General features: G+C 45.1%; 1 protein-coding gene across 6 annotated transcripts in view; it reads left to right on the top strand.

The window, feature by feature from the left end:
* Positions 1-948: 948 nt before the first annotated feature.
* FGF1 (fibroblast growth factor 1) overlaps positions 949-19,142 on the top strand; it is a 100,718-nt gene continuing 82,524 nt past the window's right edge. For 4 of the 6 annotated variants that reach the window (XM_043913108.1, XM_043913106.1, XM_043913107.1 and 1 more), the window contains exons 1-2: positions 949-1,340; positions 11,177-11,327. The gene's annotated coding sequence lies outside the window, so the exon portion shown is untranslated. Of the gene's footprint in view, positions 1,341-11,080; positions 11,328-19,142 lie in introns of all 6 variants that reach the window. The other 2 variants (XM_043913104.1, XM_043913105.1) reach the window with 2 other exon arrangements.

The following is a 19,142-nucleotide window of genomic DNA, read 5'->3' as shown; positions in this document are numbered from 1 at the left end:
CTGAATCAAACGTGGGTTTTTGTTATTCTTATGAGATGAAAACAACAGTGAAATATCAATGATTTATAGATTCAGGAGGCAGGGAGCAAAGTGACTGAAAACTCCTGCTCTGGAGTCGGCTGATGGGGCTGGGATCTCTCCTCTTGGCAAGCTCACCTTCCTGGCCTCTGCTTCTCTGGCTGTCAGATGGGAACAGGATTACCTTCTCCACAGAGCTGTTGTGAGAATAAATGAGACAACGTGAAAAAAGAGCTCAGCGTGGGAACGGCATTTTGCAAGGGCTCAAGAAATAACTGTGGTGATGATGAAGATGATGATATGGAACTGGCATTTTGTCAGGCATGAGCATTTCAGAGCTTCCCATTCAGGTCTGAAGAGGAAGAATCAGAAGTGAAAAAAGCAAGCTATTTACATATTGTAAGTTTTAAAATTCCAGGAGTTAGAAGCAGAAGCAGCCAAAGGAAACAGGCAGAATCAGAGATTCAGAGTTACAGTCTTGCTTCTCCACATAACTCACAAGTGCCTTCCAGGGCTGAGGTCCCACCCAGTGCTGCTAACAGGGTCTCTGTCTACAGTACTGTGTAGATGATGGCTATACGTATAGCCTCAGACATAGAAACAGTGACTTTGTTCATTGGATAGATCCTCTGTGAAACCTTAAAGGGTGGGGATGAACTGGTTGAAATAAAGTTAGTAATTTAGACTAATTGCTCAGATATATTAAAAGTAAGGTTCAGAGCAAGCCCCGCCTCCCCCTCCTGCCTTACATGGGGAAAGGTAACAGGAACTGTTCAGAGAGAGGCATGGAGACAAGTTGGATGAGATAACTGTCCTTTCACCTGGCAGCTGTCCAGCCCCCAAATAGCTTTTGTGTTTGGTCCAAAAATAAGATCACATGAGAAGGGGAGAAATAAATACACAAGTATTCGTCCTTGGGCTTTCTGTGGGTCCACTAGCTGCTCTAGTAGGGGCCCCAAGAGAGTGGCTTCACGACACACTCCGCTGCCTCCCTCCCCAGGCTCCCCAAGGCTGGGGAAACAAGCTGGAGCAGGGCGAGTGTGGTGTGTGGTCTGCGCGTAGCCCTCCTCTGGGGGCTCTCCTGAGCTCCATACACATCAGAGAGGGAGCAGGGGAGGACAAGCAGATCCAATCATCTGGACCCTAGGGGAATAAGGGCATCGCCTCCTTTGGTGAAGGCCACTCCCTTCTGATGGAGGATGGGAACTCCCTTCCTCCCACTGAGGCCTGCCTGCTGCAGTCCTGCTAGGACAGTGTGGACGCCGTAGGCTGCCGCAGCTGCTAGCACCCCAGAAAGAAAGCGCCCCAGAGCCAAAGCAGAGGTGAGTACATTTGTTTCTCCAAGGGGCTCAGATTACTGTGGACTTTCTGCTTGATTTCAGGCTTTTGCTCTGCTCGAATGCTCTCCACCACCCTCTTCTTCCTGACCTCAGTTGGTGGCAGGCTTGAGTCTATGTGATGGATGCTTGACTGAAACATTCCTTGTACTCCCCTCTCTCATTCAGACACTAGCTAGATTCCAGAAAGAACTGGGTGAGTTGAATTCTTAGCAGGGAAGCAGGAAAGGGCTGCTACCAAGTGACTTATTTTTGCTGAGATTCAAGAAGATATTTCCCAGAAAATCATTAACAAATGCCATTACGGTAATGTTAATGCTTAGTTGTTTGTTTGTTTAGAAAAAGCTCTGCATCAAATAGGAAATTTAAAAAAAAGATGCCAGCTGATTCCTTGTAATTGGGCAAAAGGGAAGAACGCAAATGAGATCTAAGAGCATCTGCAGAGTTTCCCTTCCCCTCACCTCCTTCTGTCTCCTGACATCTTGGATCCCTGCAAAATACACTCAACAGATCCAAAAATTCTTTTCTTCGGAAAAAAGGCAAGGGTTTGGGGGAGAACTGCTCTGTAAGCAGAGTCAAGGGAAGAAGAAGAAAGACATTTTTTCCAGAGTCTTGTGTTCTCTTCCTAATATTTCTGCCTCCCAAGCACGTGACATGTACCTGGGCCTGTTTGGAGGTACAGAGAGATATCTCCATTGCTTGCATGCACATACTGTTCTTCCTTGACACAGTTCTTGACTATGAATATCTATGGTAAGGGTAAACCAACAAAATGCTGGTGGGAACAAGATAAATCCTTGAATCAATCAAGATTCTTTGAGTGACAACGGGCTGAAATCCAATTTAAAGAGACTTACACAAAAAAAGAGAAAGAGAGGGGATGGAAATGTTTTCTTCACGTAACTGAAACAGCCAGGGTTTTGCTTTGGTGGGATCCAGGTGTTCAGACAACGGTACCTGAATCTGTCTCTCTCCATTTCATGCTTTGCATCCTCAGATCATTCCATTTCCAGCAAGACCCATCAGTCATGGTAGAGGATGGCTGCCAGCAGCTGCTGGTACAGCTGCCCTACAAGGATGGGTGCTGTCCTTTCCCAAGCGTTCTAGCTGGGATCTCATCTCACTGAACCAATGTCGGAACTGTGTCTAGCCATACCACAGGGGTATGGTCATCACCACCCAAAACAAATTACCTGAAAGCAACAAAAGGCTGGTCCCCAAAGACAAGAAGGGGTCTGGATGCAGGACGGCTAGGGTCAACAGTTACCACTTTGTACTGCTTTTATGTTGACCATTCAGAGTAAGAGCCAAAACTCCTCCAACATAGCCCCTCCTCTTTCCTCCCTCTTAAGAGTTCACAAAAACATATAAGTGACAGAAAGTCTCATAGAAAGGATAATTAGTAGAACAGGTGACTAAAAGATCCCACGGTATACCATCCCTAGAAACTCCTGAGAGTGGGAAAGACATCAGAAGTCTTGTCTCTGGCTCAGTCCCCAGACCACCCACCATGCCCAGACCGACGGGACCCCCAACCTGGCTGTGCTCACATGGGTCTCCCCTTCCCCCCACCTACCCTTGTCCACTTCTGCCTCCCTCTGCTCTGCTGATGGGAACTCATCTTGCCTTTCAAAGGCTGGCCTCTGCACTGCCTTCCCTCCGACACCTCGTCTGGCCCATCCAACCTTCTCTGCTCCTCTTCTCTCCTCTCTGAGCCAGGGCAGTGCTGACTCTCAGCATTCCGTCACTGTTTACTTGCTCTTTAAGAGCTGCATGTATCTTAGTTTCTCTCCCAACTTGAATTCTATATTCCTGGGGAAAATTAAGTTTCATCCCCAGCCCTACCTGCTGTGTCTAACACATATTAGGTGCTTCCAATTAGTAAAAATAAATAAAAATAAAAACAGCCTCCCTAAATAGTTTGCAGGGGCTTCCCTGGTGGCTCAGTTGGTAAAGAATCCACCTGCAGAGTGGGAGACCTAGGTTCGATCCCTGGGATGGGAAGATTCCCCTGGAGAAGAGAAAGGCTACCCACTCCAGTATTCTGGCCTGGAGAATTCCATGGACTGTATAGTCCATTGGGTTGCAGAGTTGGACAAGACTGAGTGACTTTCACTTTGTCACTTTGCCACTAGATAGCTTAGAGAGGATGGCTATATTACTTGAGATCCTTAATTCTTATTTTGCAAGTAATATAATAACTATGACAAACATTGACAGAGCTCTGAATATAGACTAAAGGCCCTATGGGCATCATCTCAGCAACTCCCCACAGTGACCCTGCGAAGTAAATACCACTACTATCCCAACATTTACCTTAGTCTCAGAGAACTTAGTCACCTGTCCTAGATCAGACAGCTAGTAAGTTGTGGCCTGGGAGTTAGAACCCAAGCAAACCTGCCATCTTCTTTCCTATTAAACTCATCAATTCCCTGTTTATCAATAGCACTTTCTGCTGCCTGATTTTAAAGAGTGAAGGATATAGGCGATTGGCCAGAGACCATGAGGAAGCTCAAATATTTTAGCCTCTTCTCTTGCCACCTGGGCTCCCAGTGCCTCTACCGAGGGGAGGGGGTGCGGGGGTCTTTATTAGACTGTATCCAGGGGTGAGGGTTCATACCCCAACCCTAGAGCCAACAAGAAGGTCAAGTGTACAGGAATTTTACACAAGGAGGTACTTCTGAGGGACTCCACAGAAAGCAATGTGCTTTTTGATTAAATGAGGTCTTTGATTAGAGTGGTCTTTGGGAAAACATTAGCTGGAGGGTAGGCTTTAGAATTTGTTTGCTCACCAGGATGCCCATCACTGAGCATGGCCCTGACCTTTCTCCTGCCCTCTGAACAGGGTGACCAGGCCAGGGCCTCCTGCAGAGGGTGGTCTGAAGGATTTAGAATGCAACCAAATTCAGATCGCAGAGGAAACCCAAATCTCAATTTTTTTATACCATCTGTGCCTCTGCATTCACCCACTGGCCTCTTGGCTGAGGCCGTCACCTATGGTGCTGGGAGCCCCTGCCTGGCCTGAGGGTATCTTGTTTCCCTGATGCACAGGAACCTACTCCTGTGGGATAGTATCTTCTCAAGAGCAGATCCTACTGGGTATATGTCATTAATCCTCACAGTATCCCTGAGAGGATCAGAGAGCTGGCTTTCTCACAAGTGAGGCTCAGTGAGATGAAGTCACATCCCCAATTACACAGAAGCAAGGAGGGCCCAAACTCAGGGCAGAGAAGTTCTGAAATCCTTAGGATACAAGCCTTCTTGCTTCCCCAAGTGATCATGATAGAACAAAACTAAAACCAAAAGAATTATGTAAGTTAAGTAAAATGTTTTGGGTAAATCTTTAAGAGAAAAACCATTGCTAGACTCAAGAGAAATAAAAACATATGTTCACATGAAAATCTGGACCCCACACATTCATAGCACCATTACTCATGATATCTAAACAGAGGAAACAAGCCAAATATCCTTTAATTGATGAACGTATAAAATGGGACATATCCATACACATGAAATACTCAGCAATAAAAAGGAAGGACATTCTGATAAATATGAATCAAGCTACAATAAGGATAAGCCTTGAAGACGTTATTCTTTTTAAGGAAAAGAAACCCATACTATATGATCCCATTTATATGAAACGGCCAGAACAGGAAATCTATAGAGACAGAAAGTAGATTGGTGGTTGTTGTAGGCCCAGCGGGAGGCGGGGAGGGATGACGAATGACTGCTAATGGGTATGAGGGTTTCTTTGGGGGATGACAAAAGTGTTCTAAATTAGACAGTGGAGATGGTTGCACCACTTTGGGAACATGCTAAAACCACTTAACTGCACACTTTAAATGGATGAACTGCATGATACGTGAACAATATCTCAATAAAATCTCTCAAAAAAAAAAAAAAAAACCCAAAACATGGCTAATGAAATAATTAACGAAGTGACAAAATGGCTTTGTTGAAGGATGTAGTCTTACCCTGTCTGCTCTGATAAGCTTGTTTCCTCCCACTGAGCTTGGCTATAGGTCCTCCAGACAATTCAAGTGGAAAAAATATGTATGGAAAACATAGGATGCACAGATTTCTCCCCGGAATTTAGACTAGAAGGATCTTATTCTCCTCTTTCTTGTAAAGATCATTTTAAGTTTTATGGAATCAATCTAACTACTCTATTTTTGTTTCTGGGTTTCAAAATATGCTTCAAAAAGCATTCTCCAACCTAAGATGGAAAACCTTATTACCTACTGATTTCCTCTAATGCTTTTCTCTAATGTTGTCCTCTAAGGTTTGTCTGATTACATTTAATAAACTTTTATTTATCAGGAATTTAACAAATTGAGGATCCAGGTTGTCTTTGTTTTGCCAAGTACATAGCCAATGCTTAGATAAGGAGTTTTTAAATTTTAGATTAAAACAGACTTGAGGCAACTTGTAACTTCCTGAAATTCAATATGGAAATGTGTGTGTGTGCATGTGTGTGTGTATTGTATATTTTCCAATGCACCAAGGCCTAAGCCAAGTCAACAGGATAGTTGTTAGACAAATACAGGGGAGGCCTGAGTACTTACCCACAGGGAAAGTACTCTTCACATGTCAAGCGAGAATCCCGCCACCTTTGGCTTTGAGGTGTTACTAAGGCAAAGAACGATGAATGCCTCTCACTGGTTCCCCTGGGCCTGTAACACTTTAGGTTTCTAATCATCTGCTGACAAATGGAGCTAATACATCATTTTAGCTGACAGAACTTGGAGCCCTCCTGTCACAGAGAATTGGAGGTTTATAGTCCAATAAATATAAATAAATGATAAACTGAAAATAAAACTGCCATTCCAAACAAAGTAGAAGATTTTTCTGTGCAGACTTGTGTATTCATGTAATAAATGTATAAACAACACCCACCGTGTACCAGGCACTGTGCAGACTGGTGGTTCTCAAAGTCTGGCCCATGGACCAGCAGCCTCAGAATCACCTGGAACTTGTTAGTTAGATAAGCAAATTCCCAGGCCCACTCCAGACCTTCTGAATGAGAAATTCTGGAGTTGAGGTCCAGTTATCTGTGATTGTGATGCACATTCAATGTGAGAACCCTTGCTCTAGGTACTGGAAATATAAGGGTGAAAAGGCAAAATCCCTGGCTCTTCTCATGGACATTACATTTTAGTGTGTGTGTCAGGAGGACACACATATAAGTCAACAAATAACTGAACATGATAATTCTCAGATAGTAATAAGATCTATGAAGAAAAAGAAAGATCTATGAGAGGCTAATTTAGAACAGGTGGTCAGGGAGGAGGGTCTGAAGTAAGACCAGAATGATAAGGAAGAGCCAGCCATGTAAAGAATTGAGGGGCAGAAGAGAAATCCACGCATTTCAGGTGGAGGGAACAGGAAGTGCAAAGGCCCTGAGGTAGGACCACACTTGGCTTGTATGAGGATCGGGGAGGCTACAGCACAGTGAGAAATGCATCAGGGATGGACCTGAAGACACAAACGACAACAGCAAGCTTAGCTTTTGTTGTGCCAGAGAAAGGCACTGGGCAGTTCTGTTCAAATAGAAACACAATTCCATTTACCTTTTAGCAGGATGCCTCTGGAATGAACTGTAGGGGGTCAGGGCAGAAGCAGGGAAGTCAGCAAGGAGGTGCTGCAACAAGCCAGGCAAGGAATACTGGTGCCTGGATAGACTAGACCTATATGCAAAGATCTAGTATTAAGTGAAAAACAAAGAATGCAGGACACTCTGCCTAGTAAACTGCTTTTAAACAAACACATTTAGGTGTATAAAGACATTTTTGCCCCTCAAAGGATCCAGAAAAAAAGTGAATAGTGATTATCTTTGGGAAGAAGGGGGTTAGTGAGGGTCATTTTGTTCCTCTCTGTATACTGTACATTTTTTATATATGCACAAAGCATTCCTTTTATTTAAAGATAAAATATTTTAAATAAAATTGAAAAGCTGAGATCGAGGAAAACATTGACTAGGCAATGGATACCAGTATCAGAAAAAGAAAGACTACTTCTCATGGGTGTGACTCTCTCCAAGCATCCTCTCCTGTAGTCGCTGAGAGTCAGGCTGACAAACTGGGACAAGTTCCTGCTCTTGAGTTACAGGGAGATTTGAGCAAGGCATCTTCTCACTTGAGAACCTCTGGACCCCATTTCTGTCCTGTAGCTCTGGTTATGTTTGTGTCTGTTGGGTTTCCTTGGGCAACTAATACAATTTCCTGTGAATGTCTGCTGTGTTTCCCTGTGCCCTGTTTGTCAAATTGCTTCCCTCCGTCATCTTGGCAGCTGGTTCACCAGGAGGCCAGCATGCCCTTCATTTAATTGCATGATTGAGCATAAACAGAAAGAAATACTTTGCTGGGGGGAGAGAGAGGCAGGCAGCATCTGATTTCTCCTGTCAGCTGATTAGGATTTGTTGAGTCCAAAGAAGGTCAAACGAGATTAGAAAGAAAATGTAGTGTCTGGTATGCATTTCATATAACTGCATTGTTTATGTAAACAGGATGAATGACGGGGAAACTTTAAAGCAAATATTGAATATCAGCCTCAAGACTCAAAGACAAGAAGCCAGGGCTCATGTGTTATGCCGGGAGAGAAAGAAAATTTATTTCCTGCAGACGTTTCGAGTCCTGTTGAATCTATCATGCTCTGATTCCTCTTTCATGTTGGTGCAGTTAAAAAGTGATAGTTTTATGTCTGATTTTCAGAGGCGCTGAACACAGAATAAGAAAAAATATATAGAAATGCCACATTTTACTTTTCCTGTTCTTCTAAAGCTCTTATAAGAGGTTTAGAACTACTTTCTGTAATAGCAACTGATGAAGTGCTTGGTAGTCAGTCAGTCTCTCAGGTCGGGGAAGGAAAAAATCTCACCTCCAGCACCAGCCACAACATTGTAGACATGGCTGACTCTGGCCAAGGCCATAGCTCTGTGGACAAACCTACCAGACTTCTACTAGGACTTTTGTTGGTCCTCCAAATCTGTCATTTTCTTCTTTTCTCAGACCTATTCTCTGCAGTGCTAGTAAGTGCACATATGAAGTTTTAATTACTTCACAACCTTAAATGGTTTTAACGGCTTTGAAAGTGATCTAAGAGCTTTGAAGGAAGCTATGGTTTCTGTTACATACTCTCTATAGGATCTAGTGGCTTGTGAATGCTTAACAAGAGGCTTTGACAGCTATTATTTCCATGAGCTCAGAGCTAGGGGGCTATTCTGAGGTCAGACTTTTAAACTAGGAAACCTCCCATCCTTTACCATGCTAAATAACAGAAGGGCCAGGAAGCATGAACATTTCATATCTCATGATTCCAAGCATCTGAATATATACTATTTAAAAGGTAAATCTAGGTTTGGTATATATACACAATGGAATACTATGAAGCCATAAAAAAGAATGAAATAATGCCGTTTGCAGCAACATGGATGGAACTAGAAATTATCATTCTAAGTAGAATAAATCAGGAGAAAGACAAATACCATATACACTTATATGTGGAATCTAAAATATGGTACAAATGAGTGCTTGCTTCGGCAGCACCTATACTAAAATATGGTACAAATGAACCTGTCTATGAAACAGAAACAGACTCACAGACATAGAGAACAGGTTTGTGGTTGTTATGGGGAAGGGGAGGTGGAAGAGGGATGGAGTGGGAGGTTGGAGTTGTAGCAACTACAAACTATTATATATACAATGGATAAATAACAAGTCCTATTGTATGGTACAGGTAACTATATTCAATATCCTATGATAAACCATAATGAAAGGAATATGAAAAAGAATATATATATGTGTATGTGTGCATATATATATATGTATATAAAACTGAATCACTTTGCTCTACAGCAGAAATTAACACAATATTGTAAATAAACTATACTTTAATACCTTTTTAAAAAAGATAAATCTACATACTTGACATGGAAATTGAAACAAATATGGAACCTGAGAGATGTTAAATTAAAACATTAAAAACTCAGTATTGAGAAGAATTATGTTAAGTACTTTAAGGAACTGAGAAATCATGATTTCCCAGTATTTGGACAGGAGCACTGCCAAACAACACCTGATAGTAGTAAATTAATTGGTTTATATCAGTAGCTAGGGATTGCATTTGCCTATATTTGCCTAGGAGCTGTGTGGTTTTTTGGTTTTTTCTCCTTAATAGTATTTGACAACTAGATGTAATGAAGAAACAACACTAAAATAATGACTTACACTTGCATTACTGGTGTTCGAGGTGTTGTCACACACTTGGGCACATTTGATTGTCACCATAATCACAGCAGCTTGCAGGGAAGACTTAGGGTGCTTCCTAGCCTTACCACCTATCATTCCATGTGGCTAAAAACAGCTCACATGCACCCTGGAAGCAGTAAAGCAATTCTCCAATATTAAGAAGATGACTATCTAAAATATCTTCATCTATGATCTGGAAGGTCCTTTGGAATCGTGCAGATGCTTAAGAAGATTACTATTTTTTTAAAAGCAAATTTTAAATTTTGTCAAAAGGACCTCTTGACAGTTCATTGAAGTCCCTGTTAATAAAGTTTAGAAAAATCAATTATTCCTGTACCTCTCAAGGCCCTTTTAGCAGAGCTGTGCTTCAACTATTATCAGTTATGTTTGTCTGTGCTTCTAATTCTTTGTCACAAGAGCTGAGCTTTTCTGAGCTCCTTCCTTCAGAGGCACATGAAGTCTCCCTGGCTGCTCCCTGATGACTTGGGGGAACAGTTTTCCATCTCCACCTTCCCAGAGGAGGGAGAAACCAGCAAATTATTTCTAGTTCCAACAGGTCAATCTGTACCTCCTATCTGAATCACCAGGTGGGCAGGCTTGTATGCGTGTGCGCACATACACACACTCTCTCAGCGACACCTCCCAGGCTCAAATGCCTGCATCAGGAACAGGACTCTTTGTCAGTTACAGGAAACTATTAATCATGTTTCCATTTGGTCTCTTCAGAGATACCTCCTGATCCATAGCCTTTCAGTCCAGGTTCATTCCTCATGTTGTAGCCAAAAGTCATTCGTACAAGCAGCTTTCCCTCTTCCTTACCCCATCCTGGCCAGGGGCACAAAGATGATGCCCATGGCCACTGAAGAAACCCCACCTGATGATTTGCTTAGTTCAGCAGGGACAGGTTTGACCATTGGTGAGAAAGGGCAGAAATATTCTCTCTGAAGCCCCTCCCCGGCTCTAAACTGCATGGCCATTGCCTCGAGTGGCTTTGTAAAACAGGAACAGACAGACAGACAGGCAGACATCTACACCCTGTGCAGAGATGCCAGAAGTCAGAACAGAAAAGGATTCCTTTTCATCCAGCAGTCTTCTGATTGCAGAGGAGTGTCTCTGAGCCATGACCTGCTGTTTCCCTGCCAACTGAGGCCTCAAAATAAACAGGAATCTGCTCAGACGGGCTAGTAGTCCATTCAGTGCAGCCATTTGCCCCAAGACAAACCACGTTAAAATAACACCCAGAAGAGCTGCCGCCGCTGTCTGCTGTCTCTGCCTCCCTTCCCCACTGGCCACGAGCTCTGTGTCCCTGGGCCTGCTGTTGGCTGCCCAAGGCTAAGGGTACTCCGTGTGCATCCCTGTGGGCAGGGTCAGTGCAGGCAGCTGTCTAAAGGCAGGTCCCCTCTGCCGATCAAAGGGGCTGGAGAGAGACCTACAGGCTGCATGCTCACCCCCCTGCCTGCCTCCCTGCTTCCCACTCAGCCCTGCAGGACTGGGAGCCGGCTCTGGAGTACGGTGTTTGGAGGCGGACCAGCAACCTGATGTACATGCCACGGCCCGTCCCCTCTCCCCACACAGAGCCGCAGTCTGCACCGGGAGGTGCAGAGAGCCAGCTTGGGGCTGCTGGAGCAGCAGTCGCAGCGCAGTGACAGTGACAACGCAGGGCGGATGAGACTGAGAGGATCCCCTTTCACTTCGACTGGAGAGGAAAAGCCTGCAAGCTGATCAGGTAGGAATCAGGGTTTCTACTCTTGGGAGCAGAGAGCAGGTTATACATCCAGTGTTGAGGTAGACAGAGAAGAGAGAGAGAGTCTGTGTGTCTGTGTGTCCGAGTGTGTGTGTGTCTGAGTGCAAGTACAAGGCTTCTTGGAAAAAAAAAAGAAAGGCTGGCTAACATCACAGACATGTAAAAAATAGCACCTGGAGTGCAGAGCCCGTGAGAATAATCATGCAGCATGCTTCCTCCTGTATCTTCATCTCCCACTGCCGGCCATGAGGACCGGAGGGGGCAGAAGGCTCTCATTCACTAAAACCTTTGTGGTTTGGCAGGACTCTGTGGCCCTACTGAGCATGGCTAGCATTATTTTGCTTGTCATACTCATACTTAAGTGATTAAGTAGCCTGGAAATTCAGCCGTCTTAGAAACCCTGTCTACTGGGTGGGCACCTTAGGTTTAGTCAACATTCTGATATGTTATGCTGAAATATGCAATTATCTGAGTATGCTTGAGAGGCTGGGATTCCAATGGCCCCACTGGTCACCTGGATTACATCCTACCATCCTTCTAATCTTCTCTGAAAATCACACCGTCATCTCAGTGCCCCTCCAGATAGGCACCGGCAGAGAGGGAACAGGAATGGCTAGCCACTGGGTACATTCTCTGGCACTGATGCTATCCACACCCACGTCACTATTACATGCTGAAAGTATGCAAGGCTTCTAGATAGAACATTCGAAAAATCCAGACCTAAAAAAATCAAGGACACATTTTTCAAGAGGGCACACACCTATCTCACCTATCAGGTGCAAGAGCTCGCTCTGACTCTCTCCAGTTGTTTAAATCCACCCCCACCTTCCTGCTGTGGTGACTAGTACTCTCCCTTTCATTTGCTCTAGGGACACAATTGTTCATGATTTAGCTCCACGAACACCAGTGGGCGGACACAAGCATCCGGGTTCTGACTGAGAGTGACCCAGCCCAGCGGTGGCAAAGGGCTAGAGAGAAATCAGCTAGGCTAAGTGGTGTCTAGCAAAGAAGCTGTCTGGGTGAATGAATGTGGATTTTGGTGGAGACTGTGATTCACAGTCACAAACTTCCTTTGTTTTCTTTGTGTTGGTCATTGAGGGCTCTCAAGGAAATTCCCCTTTTGAGATCATGTATCTGAAGGCAAATTTGCCAGATCTGCTGCTAAGGGCAATGGGTAGACTCCGGGAAACTGTTTTCTATTGATGCTGCCTTTTTAGCACAAAGAACAGGACTTGCAAATGTAGTATTATATCAAAAGCAAAGTTAACACACAAAAAATTAAGGGAGAAGACACAGTTACTTATAAACTTCCTCCCAGACCTGGTGTGCACATATGCATATATGACTTGCCAGCTTCCAAAAAGGATTCAAGGAGAAGTATCCAGTTAAGTGGCTTGATTTCACAGGCAGGGAGCACAAACTCTGATGATGATATTTCCATGGTAACAGTGGACAGACACCTATACGCTCCATTTATACCCAGAGAAGGGATGTCTAATGCCAGGACAGAGATGTGGTTGCTCACTCTGCTGATGTGCATTCTGTGGATCCTGAAAAAAGGGTTAAGGATCGTGGAGCTGCCAGCCCCACTATGCCAGCTTCCAGCAGTCAGGGACCATGCCGAGGGGAAGGCACACCCCTTCCACATCATCAAATAGGCACTGCTTGGCTAATGAAATACTCCCTGATTTAAGCTACTGGAAAAATAATCTGCAGTCATTTGGGCTACAGACATACCCTGTTTTAGGTAACTCTAACAACTATACATGACATATAAAGTATAGGTCAATGACTATTTTTCCTTAAGAAAAGTATCACTCATCAAGTTCATCAAATACTATGGCAAGGTGTCCCATGGGACTGGATCCAGCCTATCCAACCATAGAGAAAGGTGGGGACTTAACTGGATGGGCAGGTAAGAGCGAATGAACCTTGGCTGGCAGGATGTCCGACTCAGCTGGGAGGTAATGGAGTCCGAGGTACAGGAACAAGGACAAGCATCTGGCCTACACCAGGAGAAGAGGGAAGGATGGGAGGGTAATTACCTTAATTCCTAAATGTTACCACTTAAGAGAGGCCAGCAGAACAGTGGTTAAGAACATAGACTCTGCAGGTAGGAAGAAGCCAGGGTTCAAATTCAGTCTGACATTTACTAGTCCTGCGACCTTGTGCCTTAGTCTTCTCATCTATAAAATGGGGCAATAAAGTACTAGCCTTATAATTGAAAGGCTCAAATGAGTAAATGCTCTTAGCTCAGTGGCTGGTTTACAGTGAGCAAAATTGAAGTATCTGTTGTTACTACTATATTGAAAGGTGAGTTCTGAAAAGGCTGTTCACAAGTCCATTTGTTCCAAGGTCCAAAGTGACACTCTGTGTGACCACCAGCGCCACCTTCTGGGCAACACGGAGATGCTTTTGCTTGGTGTGGTGTTTTACTTACACTTCCGAGCTTTCAGAATAGAGGAGCTTCTGGGCTGGTGGCCAGCATTTCTTGAGCCTTTACATGAGCCAGGCACCATTCTTGACCCTGTTATGTAACCTCGCCAGATTCTGGTAACAACTCTGTGAAGTGGGGCTCTCATGGCTGCAGGAATTGAGCTTGGTGGGTTTGGTCATTTGCCTATGGTCACACAGTTAAAAAGCGGCAGAGCCGAACTTACACCTAGGTTGTGCTCCTAGCTGCTGTGTCATCTACATTTTGCGGGATCATTGGAGGTGTTCTGAGAGGCAGGTAGAGTTTGGTGACAGATGGACTTCAGGAAAAGATGATTCTTAAAGGCCCTAGAAAGTAGGCCAGGAATTGGAAGCTCTGTCAAGAGATGGAAAGACCCTGGATTGGACTGGAGACAGAATCTCAGCCTGGAGGACTCATGACCTTTGGGATTGGGTGTTTAGGAACAAGACATGAACGCAGGCCCTGGGGGACTAGGTGGGCCACAGGCTTTCCTGCAAGAGGATGATACCAAGAAGAGAGAAAATGGTGCCTAACAACAGAGACAAGGACACAGCAAGGGTGCTGGGCCAGGGCTCTTGACAAACCTCCAGCCTAAGGTCAGAGGTCATTTTGAGCCAAGCCTAAGGTCAAGACTAGGTGACTCCAGCCATGGAGAGAGGAAGAATAAGCAATAAAGAACTTAGCATCTGGGCACAGTGAAGTTTATAGTGATGCAAAAGGCTTGATTTGCTAATGTAATCTCTCTAAACTGAATGTTTAAAACATGACACAGAGATTTGTTTTATGCACAGTTGCTCAAGTCCACCTCTCTAACTTCACCTAAGGAATGCTGGCGATGGGAAGGTATGCCTATCTTGTACCAGAGCTGTGCAGATGTGGGGATTACTGATGGACAAGACTCACCCTTGCTGCTCCAGAACCCGTGGTCTGGCCCAGGCATTTTCAAACTTTAATATGCATAAGAATCACATGGGAGTTTGTTTAAAACACCAGATTCATAGAGAACAGATTTTTGGTTGCTAAAGGGAAGCTGAGCGCCCAAGAATTGATGCCTTTTGAACAGAGGTGTTGGAGAAGACTCTTGAGAGTTCCTTGGACTGGAAGGAGATCCAACCAGTCCATCCTAAAGGAAATTAGTCCTGAATATTCATTGGAAGGACTAATGTTGAAGCTGAAACTCCAATACTTTGGCCACCTGATGCAAAGAGCTGACTCACTGGAAAAGACCCTGATGCTGGGAAAGACTGAAGGCAGGAGGAGAAGGGGATGACAGAGGATGAGATGGTTGGATGGCATCACTGACTTGAGGGGCATGAGTTTGAGTAAACTCTGGGAGTTGGTGATGGACAGGGAGGCCTGGTGTGCTGCAGTCCATGGGGTCACAAAGAGTCAGACACGACTGAGCAACTGAACTGAACTGAAAGGGAAGGGGGAGGAGGGATGGAATGTGAGTTTGGGATTAGCGAATGCCAACTATTATATATAGAATGGATAAACAACAAGGTCCTACTATATATATATATAAAACAGGGAACTATATATATATTATATATATATATTATATATAACAGGGAACTATATATATATATATAAAATATTATATATACTATATATTATATATATAAATATATAGAATGGATAAACAACAAGGTCCTACTATATATATATATACACATATATATAAAACAGGGAACTATATTCAATGCCCTGTGATAAGCCATAATGGAAGAGAATATTTTAAAAATGTATATACATATATAACTGAATCACTCTGCTGTACAGAAGAAATTAACACATGATAAATCAACTATATTTCAAAAAATAAGTTAACTATTAATAAAAAAAAAAAACCTGTTGGACTTCTGTGGTGGGGCAGCAGATAAGAATTTGCCTGCCAACACAGGAAACATGGGTTCGATCCCTGCCCCAGGAAGATCCCACAGGCTGTGGAGCAGCTAAGCCCGTGGGCCACAACTACTGAGTCTGTGCACCGCAACTACTGAAGCTCATGCACCTAGAGCCTGTGATCGCAACAAGAGAAGACACCTCACAAGGAAGAGTAGCCCTCACTCCCGGAAAATAGAGAAAGCCCACGAAAAGCAACAAAGACCCAGAGCAGCCAAAAATCAACTTTAAAATGTTAAAACATCAGGTTCCTGGGAACTACCCCCACAAGTACTAACGTAGCTGGGTTCACAAGGGGCCCAGGACTCTGCATTTCCTGGGTAGGGCCCAGCTGGTTCTGATGCCTTCGGTCGACAGGTCACAGCTGAAGAAGCCCAGGGCTCACCGTTGCTCTGGTTCCGTCTTCATTGCTTTTAATGAGAACAGAGTTGTGTGGCCTGAATCAGTGGTGATTAGCCTCTTTTTTGACTTGGCCTTCTTCCTGAACCACCGTTGTACTTAGGCTAAACCTACACTGTGGGAACAACAGTAACAGCCCACCTACTGCTACTAAGTTATCAGGTGCTGGGCACAGTGCTAAGCCCTTCACAACCATCCCATAAGTTAGGTACTATTATCATCACATTTCACAAGTGAGGGGAAAGACCTCACTGCTGGTATGTGGCAGATCTAGGATAGGAACCCAGGCCCCACAGATCTCCATAGCATAGCCATGGAGCCCCTCACAAATGTGTGAGGGTAGTTTTAGCTATTTGTCAGTTCAACCCTCTTTTCTCACCCTTCAGTGTCTTTCTCCTCTTCATATTCCTATCTTGTCCTCCCCCATCCCGAGACTCCCACATAATTTCTTCAGAAGATGATGTATCCTTGTTGTTCCCTATTTTTACCTCATTCAATAAGCCAAAAAGGGTGGGGACAATGGGTAGTTGGAAGGTAGTAGTTATGGGTTGAACTGTGTCCCCCCAGACATTCGTAGATGGAAGTCCTAACCCCCAGTATTTCAGTATGTGACCTTATTTGGAGACAGTGTCTTGACAGAGGTCATCAAGTTTAAATGAGGTCATTAGGGTGGATTCTAATCCAGTATGACTGGTCTCCTTTTAAAAAGGGGAAATTAAGCCACAGTGACACACACAGAGGGAAAAGGATATGACAAAACACAGGGAGAAGATAACCCTCTACATGTCAAGAAGAAAGGCCTGGACCACATCCTTTCCTCACAGCGCTCAGGAGAAACCAACCCTGCAAATACCTTGAATTTGGACTTCTGGCATTCAGAACTGTGAGACAAGAAATTTCTGTGTTTAAACCACCCAGTCTCTGTAACAGTCTTGTTACAGCAGCCTTAGAAAATGATCACAGTAGGAATCAGATCTCCTCTCGAGGTCCTGGGTCTGGGGTGATCTAGTTGACCAATACACCCTGCCAAGTTGTGGCAACTATTTCTTTAACTCTGAGTGCTTTTCTGTTGACTTAAATAGTGTTCTGGGGAGCCACAGGTAAGCCCGAGGCCAAGGAAGGAAGAAGGAATGGATAGAAAGGACAGAGAGGAAGAAGGGAAGGAAAAGCAAAGAAAAAAGAAGACAGGAGGACAGAGAGAAAGAGGAGAGGGTGCAGACCAGGAGAGGCAGCCTGGAGTCCACTCCTGAGCAGTCCAGGTCAGGAGGTTCACTCGTGGGGCCCTCCTGTGTGCCAGGAGCAGGCCACAGAGCCTGGGACCAACAGTTCCTACCTGCATGAAAGCAAGAGGCTAGGTGGGGCCATCGCGACACCCTGCATGAATTCTCGTTGAGTGTTCCCCCTGAAAGCACAGGGCAGCATGCTGGACCAAGTCAGGGTGTCTGGAAAAGCTTCAGTGACAAGGTGACGCTTGGGATAAGATCTGGAGGATGGGCAGGGGTCTGATGGGTAACGGCTGAACGTTTCAGGTGGAGAGAATGTTACCAAAAATGCAAGTCCATGTGCCCGAACTACAGTGAGGCCAAACAATACCAAAACGTCAGTTTGGAACACAGAAAGGTTTATTGCAAGGCCATGCAAGGACATGAGTAACTCATGCTTTAAAAACCCCAAATTCCCCAAAAGCTTTCAGCAAAGCCATTTTCTAGGAAAGGTGAAGGAGGGGCATGGCTAGCTGTTGCAAATTTCTTGGTGTCAGATCCTCTGTTCTGGAGGTCAGGTCATTGTCAGGTAACCATGTTCCTGTAAATCTCTTAACAAATAAATATTATTCTCTGTTCTGACAAGGGCCAGGTCCCAACTTTCCTCTTCCTCCTCCTCCAAGGTCCAGATATTGGCTAAAAGGAGGCAGAACTGAGTTGCAGCTCCGTCAGGGCCAGGTGCCCAGACCTTGTCCAGACATCATCACTGCGGGAGCCTGGTGCACAGGACCCAGCGACCCTCAGGCTCCTCAGGCCGCCCAAACCGAAGGGGTGGGAGGTGGGGGCAAGGGCGAACCCACAGACTGTCCCATGGAGACTGCCATAGCCATTCCTTAACAGAGGTGGGGGTGGAGGAGAGGTTCATGGTTGGCTGCCTCACAGCCAATGGGTGGCCCTGGTGAGGACACAGTCCCTCGCCTATTCCCCGAGCCCCCAACTCACCTGCTGGACCAAGGCTGGGTGAGCCGAAGGGCCTCAGGGAGGAGGCCGAGATCCCCTTCTTACCTCACTCTACACCTGACGACAACCACTCCACCAACCGCTGGCTGAATTGCTTCACTAATGGCCGCTCAACGACAGTTGATGGCTTGTGGGCGGGGCCCACCGGCACCAACCAATGACTGAACAGGACTACTAAGGGTTGCTTGTTGCCAGTTGGTTGATTGGGGGAAGGACCCGCTGCCCCGCCAACCAATGGCTGGGCAAGACCAATGGGCCATGGTAACCCTTGCCTGGTAACAGGGAGCAGGGTAATAGCACAGGGGGTTGGCTGTGTGCTAAGGGCTGCACTCAGTCCTCGCTCTATTACAGGCGGAGCATGAGGGAAGATCACATGGTGTGAGAAGTGTGGCTTCACCAAGGAGTGGAGGGGAGGCTGTGTGGCTAGAAGGCAGGGAAGAGGAGGCACAGACGGAGGCTGAACCATGGTGGCCATGTTGAGGGTTTAGGTCCTTTCCTGAGAGCCACAGAAAGCCAGAGAAGGAGGCAATCCTCTGCAGGGTAAACTCTGATTTCAACAAAGGGCAGAGAAGTTGATGGCGTGATTTAACAGTGGGTCAGCCCCCAAGGAAGACAGCAGGCTTCCTGAGCTCATAAACTTAGTGTTGGGTACATCACCATTAGGGAATGAAGTTCCAGACCCTTTCCCAATAGTGTTCTAGCCATGGTCCCTTCAACAGCATGTTTTAGGTGTTCATCATGGCCTCACTGTTTTGTTGTTTGGTTGCTAACTTGTGTCTGACTCTTTTTGACCCTATGGACTGCAGCACGGCAGGT

Source organism: Cervus elaphus, chromosome 9 (assembly GCF_910594005.1).
Source record: "Cervus elaphus chromosome 9, mCerEla1.1, whole genome shotgun sequence".
In the NCBI taxonomy this organism is placed as follows: domain Eukaryota; kingdom Metazoa; phylum Chordata; class Mammalia; order Artiodactyla; family Cervidae; genus Cervus; species Cervus elaphus.
Note: the sequence above shows the minus strand (reverse complement) of the source record. Positions and strands in the feature narration are given on the sequence as shown.